Source organism: Vanellus vanellus (assembly GCF_965231255.1).
Source record: "Vanellus vanellus genome assembly, chromosome: 6".
Classification (NCBI taxonomy): domain Eukaryota; kingdom Metazoa; phylum Chordata; class Aves; order Charadriiformes; family Charadriidae; genus Vanellus; species Vanellus vanellus.
The window spans coordinates 30,934,092-30,950,129 of NC_138911.1; the positions used below are offsets into that span (position 1 = coordinate 30,934,092).

Below are 16,038 nucleotides of genomic sequence, written 5' to 3' on the forward strand. Positions count from 1 at the left end.
TCTGGTTTACACATATTGGATTGAGTCATTTGGTATAAACAGTAAAAAAATCAAGGGGCTACCCTTGCATCTTTCTCTACGTGGACAGCGAATTCAGCTCCTTTTTTCCTTGTATTCTTTAGCCTCATGAATCTGACACAGTTTAAGTTTGCAACACTGAACAGAAAGTGGAAGACTGGAGTCTGGGTTTGGACATAAAGACTTTCTTGATGCACTGATGGTAGAAGAGACAACTAGTGGTAGCCTATTTCCAGTGTTGCCAGGATTCTGCTATGTTACAAGTCAGGTTTCACTTGGCCTTGTTGCAGAAATTATACATGCTGCTGAGCTTAATGGGCCTTTGCAAGAGCTAGTACATTGGGTAGCTACTGGGTGGTAGAAACGAAGCTGTAAAAATTTATACTGTGTACTCAAACTTTAGAAATACAGAACAACTCCCCAAAATAAGAAACGGGAACTGACAGTGAAGGAGATATACTCAGATTTCCTATGAAAGCATAATAGCTTCATTGAAATTCTTGCGGATTTCTTTTTTTTTTTTTGCATTTTCTTCATAGTCCTTTATAACAAAATTTCCATCATTATGGGTGCACATTTACCCCATGAAACACAAACATTCAACTGATATTATAAACAGTTCACTAGAACAAAAAATATGAAACACCAATCACAGGCGTAAAGCTGAATTAAGAGAGGACATTTATGTTCAAGAAATTATTTCTTTACTATAAAATGTATTCTAAACCGCTTTAGTTTACCTAATGCAGTTTCTGGACCTTAACCTAAAAATCGTGGAATCATATTTTTGAGAAATTTGCAACATTTCCAGAAGGGCCACAATTGCATTTAAATCCTCCTTTGCTCAAAATGTTTACATGGAAACTTCTCCTTGTGACCTGTCTCTCATATGTCAATTCTTTGTTAGGTGAAACCAGCTCTGATCTGAAATCTATTTACATTTTTCAACAGACTTTATATCCTTTGCCACACCTGGAGAGAGAATTTCCTAGTCTTTCAGGCCTATCTTGGCCAATCCAGATTTAACCCTTACACCCAAGAAATAGAAGAGTAAGCTTGTTGAACAACCTCCAATAGAACAGGCAGGAGCTAAATGTGAAAGAAAATAACTGAACAAGTGGAGGAAAGAAAAGGATACTGGATGACTAAGTATCATCAAAGACTCAGTATTACTGAGTAGTTCACAGTTTCAGAAATGGCTTTTTTGAACACATACATCACTTTCCTGATTTGTGTTCACTAACAAACAAAGGTTTGTTTTCTCAGACGGTCAATAAACCTCTTATTAGTATTCTCAAAGCACAAGAATTAAATTATATCCCTGTTGGGCTTGACATTTCACCTATATGTGCAAGAAATTTAAATGAGTAATCATACAGAAGTGCCTTTCATGCAAGGGTTGCTACAACTTCAGGTGCAGCTTTAAGAGAGAAACATAGAGCAAGGGAAATTTTTTAAAAATCTGGGAATGTGTATGAGAAAACAAAACTTGTTAGAACTGAATCCTGTTAAATCATAGAATCATAGAATGGTTTGGGTTTAAAGATCATCTAGTTCCAAGTTCCAACCCCCCTGCCATGGACAGGGATATAAATGCTTTCATTTGGAAGAACTTGGATGTAATAGTAAATTACTGAAGAAATGGAAGAAGCTTGTAGACAATCCTCCTAAGGCTCCTTATAAGATTTCTTTGGGTAAAGCATCAGCTTGTTTACAAGGCTGGCCACTACAGATAAATTCATGATTCACACTATGCAGGATTCTAAGTAAAAAGATAGGAGGAAATATTGAATCCCTTAAAACAATTAAAAAAATAATAATATAATTATATATTATATAGTATATTATATAATACATAATACTGTAGCCTTTATTATCCCATAAATAGTCTCCTCACTCTCTTGTTTGTGAAACCTTGCAAGACAGAAGTCATAATCAAGGACTCTGAGGAGGGCTGATCCTGAGACATGCAAAATACACCAATTCAAATTATCATTTAGTCTAATTCAGGGAGACAGAAACCTCAAGATCATTCAATACATATCTAGTCACAAAACAAATAATACATGGCCTAATATGTAAAATTTAAAAACCCCATCATAGTCATAAATAATCCTCATACCTTCTTTTCTTCTGCCACTAATTAAAATCTTATCTTATGAGGTTTCTGTTGCTAATCAGTAAAACACTGAACCTGAGGAACAAAGATTACAATGTGATGTGGGCAATTCATCTAAGAAGCAAAATGTGGGGAACAGAATTTAAAATGCTGCCTCTCAGCTCACTAAGATAATCAGTTTATAACACTATCTACCCAATTATTGTGATTCCCATACTCCAACAGAAGTTACGTGATATAGCAGATTACTGAAAATGGCTGAGAAAATATATGGAACAATGAATTTGAGGTTGTCCTTTCACTCCAAAATATTTGAATGAAATTATTACCACCACAGTCTTGAATTCTTTGGCCTTCTCTAAATAATTTCTTAATTCCTTTCTGATTTCTCAAATTAGCACTTGACCAAGATGAGAAATTAGTCTGCATGTTCTTCAAGAAACTTTACAAGATAGTGAGTGGGATGATAAGAAGGAAAAAGAGCAAAACAACAACAACATAGATATCTCCTGGACATCCTTTATGACATCTAACAAACTTCCTCCCTTAAAACCTTTGACAGGCTACAATAGCAAGTGATATGCTTGGATGAAATCCTCTGTGAACGTATACAACTAATTGCAGAGAAGTGAAATACTGAGTTTTGGTCTGCAAAATTGCTAAGTCAGAAAGATCTAAAGGTGTGACTATGGGCTATTGTACAATACCAGCAGGTAAATATCTGACCTCTCAGCAATAGCTTCTCCCCTCCACTCGTGCTGTCTGCTACTTCTGCAAGCATGTCAAGTGCTGTCAGGACTTCAGGCCTCTTCAAAACATGGCGTACAGATCTGTTGTTCAGCTAATCCTGTCATTATTTGTAACTTCTCACATTAATAAGCCATTACCATATTACTCGGCATTCTGAAGACACTTTACCTAATCCGTTTACTCTTCAGAAATTCTTTCCTACCTTAGTAAAGATTGTGTATCTATGAGAACAAACCTTGTGTACCTTTTTATCTTTTTCCTGCTTATCTTTTACATCTATTGTTAGCTCTATCGCCTCCCAGGAATATGACCAATGTTAGTATGAGTCTGCAACTTCTGCGATACCAAACAACCTCTCTGAATCTTTCCAGTTCACCAGCTTCCTCTTACTTCTTGAGTTTTTCTTTACTTACGTCACTTAATTTCTATTTCCTTGCTCAACTAAATGCCTCTGCAAAGAAATGTGAACTGCAGTTAGTATGAAAGTGCAAAGGGTATGTTAGTGCACTGTCCTGTAATTTACTGCTAGCATCATTCTCACATAAATAAACCACTACTAAGCTTACATCTCTGTAGACAACTCACCTAGCTTACTGTTCAGAACAGCCCTCCTACTTTTCAAAATCCTCCCTACCTACTACTATAATTCCTGCTGACTTTTTAAGAGTTTAATCCTTTGTATCCCTTGCATTCCCTTCCCAGATTAAATTCACAGCAGGGAAGAAGTTAGATATAATTAATTATAGATTTACTTAACTACATTGGCTATTTCTACAGATAGACTAATATGGGGATAAACAGGAGAAATATATGGCTGTAATTCATGGTGCTAAGACCAGAGATGATTGTAAATGCTGATACTGAATCCCTTTCAACAGCCCCATATATACGGTACTGCAAGCACTGCAGGCTTGTAGGAACTGGCAGTCCCCAGGATACTACTTTCTGTTGTTAAAAATTCACACATGACAGGCCCTAATCCTAAACTAAAGAGAAGTAACATATGAAGGCTTACTTTTATCTATCTGAAAAGAGAAGCACGTTGCTCTCCACAGCTCTCAAGACATATTCTTTCTGCTATTCTGTAACACTAATTTTTGCATCAATTCATATGGAAGCTGCAAGAAATGGGAAGATGATGGAATACAGATGCAGAGCTGTGAATGTACAAGATAACTGTGTTTTCATATTCTCTAATCTGATAGGTATCTTCTGAGGATAAAGAACATACAGATCTGTGTGTACAGTCTTTCTTTAAGGCTTAATTTCAGTATTCTTTAAATGTCTTTCCTTTTCAGTTATTTCTATGCCACTTACCAAGTAAAGGAAGATTTTTTTGTTCTAACATAAACCCATACACTCAAACATCCAATAGGGCAAATACTGATTGCTCTAAAAGCAGTATCTTTAATTGCTTTTAGAGAATGACTGTCATTGTAATAAGTGGCTAATTAGTTTGGTAATGTGACTGAAACAAGTACCCATTTAATTTGAAACTTCTTCTATATAACACATAAACCAATTGAAGAATATTCTTGAAATTTCCTTATATTGTTGGAGAACTGGGAAGCAGTGGTGCTTACAGACTATTACTTCATAAGACTCACACAATACTCCTGTCATATACTCCTATTAAAAATGGGCCAGTATGGTAATATTTTTCTTGAGTTCCACAGAGACAGTCTTTTTCTAACAAAGCAAGCATGAATTTGCCCTAATGCACAGTTCAGAGATGTGAAAAGATGACAACTGAAGTCCATTTCACCTTCCCATCTCATGCTATTATTTCATTCTTTACAGAAACTGAATTCCTACCTTACCATGGTTATTTTCTAAACTCACAAAAGATCTAAAGATGAAGAACTATTTTTAGAAGCTTGGCCACTTGGAGACATTTCCTCTGAAAAGCTAGAAACTACTGATTCCATGAGGATTGTGGTTTAGTAACAAAGCCAGTGAGTTCACATCAGACGTTAAGTAGCACAGCATATTCACAGAATCACAGAATGGTCAGGGTTGGAAGGGACCTCTGGAGATCATCTAGTCCAACACCCTGCCCAAGCAGGGTCATCTACAGCAAGTTGCACAGGACGGCATCCAGGTAGCTTTTGAATGTCTCCAGAGTGGGAGACTCCACCACCTCTCTGGGCAGCCTGATCCAGTGCTCTGCCACCCTCAAAGTAAAGAAGTTCCTCCTCATGTTAAGATGGAACTTTCTATATTCAAGTTTGTGCCTGTTACCTCTTGTCCTATCACTGGGCATCACTGAAAAAAGACTGTTCCCATTCCCCTGGCACCCTCCCTTTAAGGATTTATAAGCATTAATAAGATCCCCCCTCAGTCTTCTTTTCTCTAGACTAAAAAGAACCAAGTCCCTCAGCCTTTCCTCATAAGAGAGATGTTCTAATCCCCTTATCATCTTTGTAGCCCTTTGCTGCACCCTCTCCAGCAGTTCCCTGTCCTTCTTGAGCTGGGGAGCCCAGAACTGGACACAATACTCCAGATGTGGCCTCACCAGGGCAGAGTGGAGGGGAAGGATGACCTCCCTCGACCTGCTGGCCACACTCTTCTTGATGCACCCCAGGATGCCATTGGCCTTCTTGGCCACAAGGGCACATTGCTGGCTCATGGTCATCCTGTTGTCCACCAGGACTCCCAGGTCCCTTTCCACAGAGCTGCTCTCCATCAGGTCAGCCCCCAACCTGTACTGATGCATGGGGTTACTCCTCCCCAGATGCAATACCCTACACTTGCCCTTGTTGAATTTCATAAGGTTTCTCTCTGCCCAACTCTCCAGCCTGTCCAGGTCATGCTGTATGGTGGCACAGCCTTCCAGCATGTCAGCCACTCCTCCCAGTTTTGTGTCATCAGAAAACTTGCTGATGGTACACTCTATCCCTTCATCCAGGTCATTGATGAATATATTGAACAGGACTGGACCCAGTACTGACCCCTGAGGGACACCACTTGTTACTGACCTCCAACTAGACTCTGCACCACTAACCACGACCCTCTGAGCTCTATCTGCTAGCCACTGTTCAATCCACTGCACTGTCCATTCATCTAACCCACACTTCCTAAGCTTGCCTGTGAGGATGATGTGGGAGGCAGTGTCAAAAGCCTTGCCAAAGTCAAGGTAGACAACATCCACTGCCCTCCCCTCATCCACCCATCCAGTCACCCCATCATAGACAGCTATCAGATCAGTCAGACTTGACTTCCCCTTGGTGAATCCATGTTGACTACTTCTGATAACCTTCTTTTCTTGCAGATGCTTTGAGATGACTCCCAGCACAAGCTGTTCCATCATCTTTCCAGGGATGGAGGTGAGGCTGACTGGCCCGTAGTTTCCCGGGTCATCCTTCTTGCCCTTTTTGAAGACTGGAGTGACATTGACTTTCCTCCAGTCCTCAGTCACCTCACCTGTTCTCCAGGACCTTTCAAAGATGATGGAGAGTGGCCCAGCAATGACTTCCGCCAGCTCCCTCAGCACTTGTGGGTGCATCCCATCAGGCCCCATGGACTTGTGGATATCAAGTTTACCTAACTGATCTCTAACTTGTTCCTCATCAACCAAGGGAAAGTCTTGCTTCCTCCAGACTTTCTCTGTTACCCGCAAAGTCTGGGTCTCCCGAGGACTGGCCCAAACAGTGAAGACAGAAGCAAAGAAGGCATTCAGCAACTCTGCCTTCTCTGCATCATCTATCACCACAGCACCTGTCTCGTTCAACAGTGGGCCCACATCTTCCCTAGTTTTCCTTTTGTCTCCACTATACTAAAAGAAACCCTTCCTATTGGCCTTGACATCCCTTGCCAGGTTCAACTCCAAGGCTGCCTTGGCTTTCCTTGTTTCATCCCTGCATACCCTGACAGCATTCTTATACTCGTCCCAAGCGGTCAGCCCCTTCTTCCACCTACTGTAAACTCCCTTCTGCCATCTGAGCTTTTTCAGGTCCCTGCTCAGCCATGCAGCTCTCCTTCTTCCCTTGCCTGATTTCTTGCTCTTCGGGATGCACCGATCCTGAGCTTGGAGGAAGTGATGCTTGAATAGCAGCCAACTCTCTTGAGCCCCCTTACCCTCTAGAGCCCTCTGTCCACGACAATCTCTCCCATGGGATTTGTCCAAGCAATTCCTCAAAGTGATCAAAGTTAGCTCTCCTGAAGTTTAAGGTTTCAACCCTACTTGTCATTTTGTGCATACTGCACTTAATCCTGAACTCTGTCTTCTCATGATCACTGCAGCCCAGTCTGCCCCCAACCTTAACATCCTCCACCAATCCCTCTTTGTTCGTCAGTACTAGGTCCAGTAGTTCACCTCGCCTTGTGGGCTCCTCCACCACCTGAGTCAAAAAGTTATCATCAATGCACTGGAGGAACCTCCTGGACTGTACATGCCCAGCTGTGTGGCCTTCCCAGGAGATATCAGGGTAGTTGAAGTCCCCCATGAGAATCAAGGCCTGCGCTTGTGAGGTGATTCTCACCTGTCTGTAGAAGGCCTCATCAACTTCCCCATCCTTATCAGGTGGCCTGCAGTAAACACCCACAACAGTGTCTCTCCTGTTACCGTGCTCCTTAATCCGTACCCACAAGCTCTCAACTTGCTCTTTGTCTGCCCCCAGGGAGACCTTCATACATTCCAGTTGCTCGCTTCCGTAAAGAGCGACTCCACCACCCCGCCTTGCTGGCCTATCTTTCCTAAAGAGAGCATAGCCCTCCATGACAGTGTTCCAGTCATGTGAGCCAGTAATTGCAATGAGATCGTGGTCCTGTGACCGCACGCAGATCTCTAACTCCTCGTCTATTCCCCATGCTGTGCACATTAGTGCATAGGCATTTCAGAAAGGCAAATAAGTGTATAGTTCCAGCATTTCTAAATCTAGATTTTATAAAACATCTAACAATCTTCAATAGGATGTTAATTAGTTCTCCGTGAGAGGTTATGTTCAAGTATACTTAGGGACTCTGCTGCTCAAGTGTACTTAGGTACTCAGTTAAGAAGCAAAATAAAACAAGACAAATTAGAAGGTTCCTCTTCTAACAGAGGACACATTAAGTACAAAGTTACATTTATTTTTTAATTAATAGTGCAACCATTTTGGTATATAAAATGCAATTAAAATACTTTCACAGCTATTATTATCATAGCTACTAATGATGTAAGCATCTTCAAGCAAGCCTCACTTTGTTTCAGCAGCTAGCTGTGACAAATATATAACTTTTTCTTACTGTAGAAACAATTTTTACTACTGTTGAATTATCTTTTTGAAGCTAAGCTCTATATTAATACCTGTCCCTACCGAGAGAACACCTGCAATTATCAGAAACAATAAAAACACAGGCTAATACTTCCTCAGGAAAACCCTGAACTCTCATTTTCAAAGCCACATCATTTCTTGTTATTAAGGACCGGTACTTTTTTTCGTAAACACAGTACCTTCCTTGAAAACTCATTTGAAATGCTCCATTCTAAACCCAAGTTCAATCCAAGTAAATAGTCTTTCTTTGTCATGAAAAAAAGGACATACACAGACACTCTCAAATCACATAAAAATGCCTGTAAGTGTAATAGCAGTAGGGTCTGGCTACTACTGTTTAGATTAATTCTGAATATTCCTCTCCAATATATCAATTCCAATAAAGGGTCATAATGAAGTATCAGGTAATTCATACATAAGATCTGCCTTAATACTCATGTGCAGATTTCAAATACATTGATTTTTTCTGTTTGTATCCGATTCCTATGAGCCATTGTCTAATTCTAGGTTACTGCTGTGCAATACTTATGCTTCATTTTTGCTATTTACACTATATTTTTGATTTTTTGTAAAGGTAAAAGTATCTTTTGTATTCAAACAGCAACACACAAAAATAAAGCTCCAACAACACATTAAAAAAAAGAAACACAACAAAAATTAAAAGTCTTCCTACTTCTGATCCTCCAGTCAGACAGTGAATCCACTTATTTGTATGTTGTAATAAATTAAATCCAGTTCTATCCAGTTATACAATTGGCACTATATTAGCATGTTACCCACGGCTGTGTTATGATTGCAAGGGAGAGAATGTGTGAACACTAAAATTTCCATGGATGAATCAAACATACCAGAAGAACTGATGAAACCATGCAAGTATAATTTTAATACAAATTGTAATTTCAGCAGGATTAAAATTACTGTACACATAAAATTTCATTTTCAAACTTGAAATCCAGATTAAAATTTCCTTAAAATCTCTCCTCAGAATTGTCAGGATCTGTCTGAAAGCATTATGGATTTTCTCATGCCCACAGTGTACTGCCACCAACAGTAGTCGTAATTCACATAAAGAACCAGCTGCTTTCAGTTTGCTTATAAGCATGCTTAACAGATATCCTTTAGAGAAGACAGACCTAGAGATAGGAGTCTTACTTATACTAGGGGTCTTACAATTTCTTACAACGTTTTTTTTATATATTCTCTCCTCTGCACATAAGGTTTTCTAGTCGCAAAGTTTGCAGACACAAAGATGTGAGTAGAATCCAGCTTATCGTTTCAAAACAAAATACCTAAAACTTTGGCAGCCTTTTATGTTACGTCGCTTTGCCTCTGTGAAAAAGGAGTGATGATAAAGGCAAAGCACAGCCTTTACTGTAACTACAGTAGTAGTTACAAGACAGCTGATTCCATCCAAGCACTCAAGTGATCTACACTATAATACATGCTGCCAGTTAGGTATTTAAGCTCCTTAAAAATACTATCAGCACTATCAGTTTATTCTGATTCTGTTTCAGGTGCTAGCCTGGTACTATTAAGATTAGATATACCAATAAGGTAGCGTCACTTTAGCCAGTTTGTGAGCTCTCTACATATATCATGTTCTGTGTTTAGAAGCTGCCTGAAAGCAGTCAGAGCAGCTATACATTTGCAGCCAGGTAACAAGTAAACACATCTACCCATGGTTCATGGCGAATTGCCAAATACTAGAAATTTTAATAATAATTTGGAACTGAACCAGTTTTCAAAAACTACATAGTGGAAGCTTAGATACAGTAGAGAACTCCACTTAGTGCTTGCCCTACTTTTAGTGGTTTCTCTGTTTTCCCCGATTTTAAAAAGTTCTCTCTTCCTCCCATATGACAGATCTATCTAACCAGGAGAAAATGCTGATAAATTCACAAACTCCAAATAAAGAAATTTTTTTTCCTGTAATTCTAGTTGGACTGGTATTATATGCAATTTTAATGATAGCAGATAAAAGATTTTAAGAGAGAAATATATCTTAATTAAAGATTATCTTATGGATGATATTATAGATAAATATCTGCAATTATATATATACACAATATTTATTATATTAATTACATCAATTATACCTTAATTATATAAGAAATAATCATTAGCCCTTGGGCGTTATACTTTGAATTGTAACCACCTATTTATTTCAAGATTACTACTGTAAGAATTGTCATCATGGAAACAATTGATGACACCAGACTTGATCAGCTCTCCACAGGAAATCCCACAGACCATTTAGCTTTTCTGAAACGTCTTTACTTATTCTATGCTAATGAAATTGTGATGCTAGAAAAATGTACTAAATCACATATATTTGAGCTAAGATTGACATTTAAAGAAAAAAAAAAAAAATTACCGCTTCGAGGACAGACTAGAATAGATGAACCATTTAGTTATGAATTTTGGGAATCTTAAAAGTACTGTGGATTCCAGAAAACATGAACATTTAAAACAATTAATAACTTTTTATAGGGTTTTGTTCCTACACGATCAGTGTATGTGCATGCTATTACTAAGGCAAATTTATTGTCCTGACCTTCACTATGACTCTTCTGCTGCTTCATAGGCTGACATCACTCCAATCTTCAAAAAAGGCAAGAAGGAGGACCCAGGGAACCACAGACCAGTTAGTCTCACCTCTGTCCCTGGGAAGGTAATGGAGCGGCTCATTCTGGATGTCATCTCCAAACACGTTGAGGAACAGGAAGTTATTGGAAGTGGTCAACATGGATTTACCAAGGGTAAATCATGCTTGACCAATCTGATAGCTTTCTATGATGTTATAACTGGTTGGCTGGATGAGGGGAGAGTCGTGGTTGTCATCTACCTTGACTTTAGCAAGGCTTTTGACACTGTCTCCCATGACATCCTGATTAGGAAGCTGAGGAAGTATGGGCTAGATGAGGTGACAGTGAGGTGGATTGAGAGTTGGCTGCGGGACAGAACTCAGAGGGTTGTGATCAGTGGCACAGAGTCTAGTTGGAGGCCTGTAACTAGTGGTGTCCCCCAGGGGTCAATACTCGGTCCAATTTTGTTTAATATATTCATTAATGACCTGGATGAGGGGACAGAGTGTATCCTCAGCAAGTTCGCTGATGATACCAGTGCTGCCATCCAGCATGACCTGGACAGGCTGGAGAGCTGTGCAGAGAAAACCTAATGAGGTTCAACAAAAGCAAGTGCAAGGTCCTGCACCTGAGGAGGAAGAATGCTAGGCATCAGTACAGGTTAGGGGTGGACCTGCCGGGAAGTAGCTCGGAGGTGAAGAATCTGGGGATTGTGGTAGACAGTAAATTATCCATGGCCCAGCAATGTGCCCTTGTTGCCAAAAAGGCCAATGCAACCCTCGGCTGCATAGGGAAGAGTGTGGCCAGGAGGTCGAGGGAGGTCATTCTCCCCCTCTACTCTGCACTGGTGAGGCCACAACTGGAATACTGTGTCCAGTTTTGGGCTCCCCAGTTCAAGAGGGACAGGGAACTGCTGGAGCGAGTCCAGCGAAGGGCAACTAAGATGATTAAGGGCTTGGAGCATCTCCCTTATGAGGAAAAGGTGAGAGAGCTGGGACTCTTTAGCCTGGAGAAGAGAAGGCTGAGGGGAGACCTTATTATGGCATACAAGTATCTAAAGGGTGGGTTGAAGTTCTGTTCAAATACATGGAAAAACTTCTTTACAGTGAGGGTGACAGAGCACTGGCACAGGCTGCCCAGGGAGGTTGTGGAGTCCCCTTCTCTGGAGATTTTCAAGACCCGCCTGGATGCAGTCCCGAGTAATGTGCTCTAGGCAATCCTGCTTTAGCAGGGGAGTTGGACTAGATGATCTCTAGAGGTCCCTTCCAACTCTGAAAATTCTGTGATTCTGTGATTCATATAGAGAAACCTGCAGAAGGAGAATGGCCAAGAGGGTTCCATCGCTAAAAATGGATGTTCTCTCTACAGGCAACACAGTATTTGAAGAAAATTAAGACGTTCATAATGATTGCTTGTCCTCAACTGTTAATTCCTTAATTTACAACTTGGAAAGTTTCCATTGAAAGAACAGCTAACCTAACATACTGTAATTTTTAATTGTTCTTTACATCAAAGGCAGGTGTGAAAAAAACATGCCTGAAGTATTTCTCTCCTTCAGACAAAAGACCCTACTAAACCTTGGAGGCAGCATTTAGATTTCTATGTATCAAGCAATTGCCTCTGCCGCCTGCATAAAAGCAACAAATAAGACTTTACTTGTTTGCATTAGAAAGAGAGTGTGTAGATTAAAACTGTTAAAGAAACATCATTATCAATATAAAATCCAGTTGCTTAAAAGTATGGGAGTAACCCATGAACCTATGTGCATCTTCCAGATATCCTATTTTTTGTTCTAAAATAATGCTTCCTGATATTCCTCATCCTGTGTTTTTGTATGAAAAATTTACATACTCCAGAGAAACTTACTAATGAAGAAAATAATGACACTGTAGCAGTGATCACATGTTGATTGTGTTTCAAGAACCTAACCATAACAACTGAAAACTAAGAATTCTGAATCTGAGCTTGCCTTTCAATCTGGTCATAAGCATTATCACACACTTGCTTTCACTGATGGCTAAAATTTGTTGAAAAATTAAGAGTTATTAACAGTTACCCTGTCATGAATGAGATGGTATAACTTCTGCACATTTTCCTTATTTAACAAAACCGAATCTACTGTGTATGAAACAGTTCCAGTAGTTTGATTAAACCCAACATTGGAAATGGTATTAGTGGCCTCTTGAGAAAAACCTAACTTAAAGCTCATGCTGACTTGATATAGTTTCCATTAGGATAGGGAACAGGGGGGCATAACAATTCTGTAAACTCTGAACCCTTTTTGCTACAACCAACTGTAACCGTGGCAGCAGTAAAAAAACAGCCTTGCTGAAGAGAGAAAAGGTTTTCCCTCTTTTCCTTCCAGGACACATCTATTTGATAACATACCACGTCTTAAAAATGAAATTCTGAAGAGGATTTTGGACAAACACATCCATTCCTGGAATTTTTAATGGTTAGGTACAATGCTAAACCGGAGTTTTAACAGTTTTAACTAGCCGAGTTCTAAAGCAATCCTAATGCACATGACAATTTCAAGTTAATGCCACTGACAAATTAAAAACAATTTTAAAAGATTGCTGTAACAAGAGAGTAGCATCTTTGGGTTGTTTTTTTCTTTGTTTATTTGTGGTTCTAAAAGGGATTGGTAAATGTGAAAACCAATGTAAATGTTCATCTCTTGCTACTGCAGACTAGTGAAACCTGCCAAAATTAGTTGTTAAAAAATGGCAAAATTTACAACATTTACATGCACTCCTGGCTCATAAACCTAAAACATCCAAAAGAAAATGACAATTATAAGGGATATGCATTCTTTCTCTAAATACCCCTTGAACACATCAAGAAGTCTTACCTTATTCTTCCATAGGTCCCTGAATTCCAGTGAGATGCTTAAAAATTAAGGTAAATTTTTCAACTCAGAGCAGTATATTATTTCTCATCTTGGATATGAATGTGAATATGATAGTTTGCATTTCTATAGCACCTTGTGTGGGGAGATTTCAGAGCATTTTGTAACTAATAATGTAACTATATAATTATAAAAGAATTCTTAAAAAGTTCCAATAAGGTAGAAATTTGAGAAAATTAAGGCATAAGAGAAAGTACTTGCATCAGTGCCAACTAATACCAAAAGCTTAACCTGAGAGACACAGATTATCCTTCCCTAACACAATGAATAACCATAAAACCGTGACATTAAAATTATCCCCTTTGTACAGGTCTCATTAAGCACATCGAAAAATGAAAGTATGCCCAAATGACACACAAAACTGGAATCCACCTTTGTTAAGGGCTGAATCTTATTGCACAGCAGGCAACTTAGAAGTATTCTAGATGGCTGCCGTGGCCAGAAGAGGTGTTCACTATCTTATTGAAGAATTAGAGCTGAGAAACCATAGAGATCAAAATCTGAGGTCACTGATATTGGTTGTTCCTCAAGACACGTTACACATTTAGCACAATGTCTACCTAAGCAATCTCTTCACACACAGCCCTGGCCAGCAGTTGCTGCACTCACATCACCTTTTCTATTGACCTCTGCAGTCCTCTAATGAGCAGAGTTCAGAGAACTTATCTGGCTAAAAAATTCACAGAAGGAAAGAACAGGGTTATGTTTCAAGAGGATTCACTGTATAACTTGTCCATGCTATAGAGGAAAAGGATGCTAATAGCACTCTAGCCCCACTCTTCAGATTCAAGCACACTCAAAGAATTCATTCTGATTTTTGTCGGCTCTAATGCTGCTAGACTCTTTTTTTATGCTGCAAGTTGAATAACTAAGGCAAGTTGAAGTAAAATACTCCAATTCTCTTCCATAATATATGTATGGCAAGAGACGTGTTCTCTTTATTCAACAAATAAAGGTAGACCTCCATCTTATACCCTCTCTGCACTACTGAGCAGAGAATATACAGAAATTTCATGACCTCCTCTATCTGATGTCAAACTAGAGGAAGGTGGGTTACAGTTCCTGAACCCTCACTCATCAACAAACAGGAAAGAAAATCCCTTTAAATTGATTTCAGGAACAAATGTATAATTTTTTAATATGTGAAACTAAATTCAACAGCACAGATCCCTGACCTCAGCAATTCATTAGTTATGAATGCTGAACCCAACTGCAAACAGCAGGAAATACACGAAAATATATTCATTACCAAATATTTATACAGAATAATATAGAATGACATTAAAATTCTTTTTAATATTTAGCTAGAGAAAAGCTTTAGGTTATTAACATGCATATTCATCTTTCACGCTGCTGGAACTTCTAGCTTGGTACCTAACACTACTGCACTGTAGAAAAGAGAAGGATTTGGAAAAGTATTTCAGTTCTTCAGTGAGCCATGAAGTATAGGAGGCCTTCATTGTTGGAATGAACTAAAGAATCACATGCTTGTAGTTTCCATAGCAAATGAAAAACTGGAAGGTAAATTCTCAGAGTCAGGACTTGCAAAATCACAGCTTGAAAAGGAACACAGCAGTCATGGACTTACCAGATAAAAAGAAAGAAGAGGCTGAGAATGCCACACTCCACACTCCACTCAGTAGCAGCACATGGCACAATACCAATTCTTTTTCACACAACAAGGAAGTATATCACTTTGCAGCCCCTATTAATATTGCAGCTGTATTCATTTGTTGGGCACTAAGGAAGCCAGAGAAGACTCTCTGTGCCAACCTGCTTTCTTTGAGTATTGTGAGCAGTTTGCTAATTATACCTGCAATACATTCTGATTGGAAAATTTAAATCATAGATATACAGGCAAAAAAAAAAAAAGGTCATTTTGCATCCTGGGATACAAACTAATCCTGAAAAATATTGAAGCTTAACTTTTAATGAGTTGATTTCTCCTAAGTCTTTTTCCCTAATCAATACATCAGTCATCATGAAGAATGTGGTATTTTGGTATCCCATCAAGTTCACGATAATGAACATCTGGGAGCTACTATTTATCTGTTTCCATACACTGAGGACAGAACTCTTTGTTTATATTCATATAAAAAGCAACCAGGAGTTGTAGGAAAAAAACACTGCTTTTTGAGTTATCAGACAAAATGCTGACAAAAGTACACTAGCTACTTTATTTGTGCCTTGTTATCACTCACCACTAATCCTATGGAAGTTTGAAAGAAGCTAATGTTGAAGGATTACTTTTAATATCAATAGTTCTTTGCATGCTTCACTGAAAAGAAGTCTTTCACAAAGAAATATTTATACTGAAAAATACATAGGAAATAAAAGGCAAAACAAAATATAATCCAAACTAAATATTAATGGTAAAATGATGATGATGATATGTTACGG

At 38.9% G+C, this 16,038-nt stretch overlaps 1 protein-coding gene across 1 annotated transcript in view; it reads right to left on the reverse strand.

Moving 5' to 3' along the window:
• Positions 1–16,038, reverse strand: part of TTBK2 (tau tubulin kinase 2) — a gene marked incomplete at its 5' end in the record, with an annotated part of 77,389 nt that overhangs the window by 3,954 nt on the left and 57,397 nt on the right. The window lies entirely within an intron of this gene.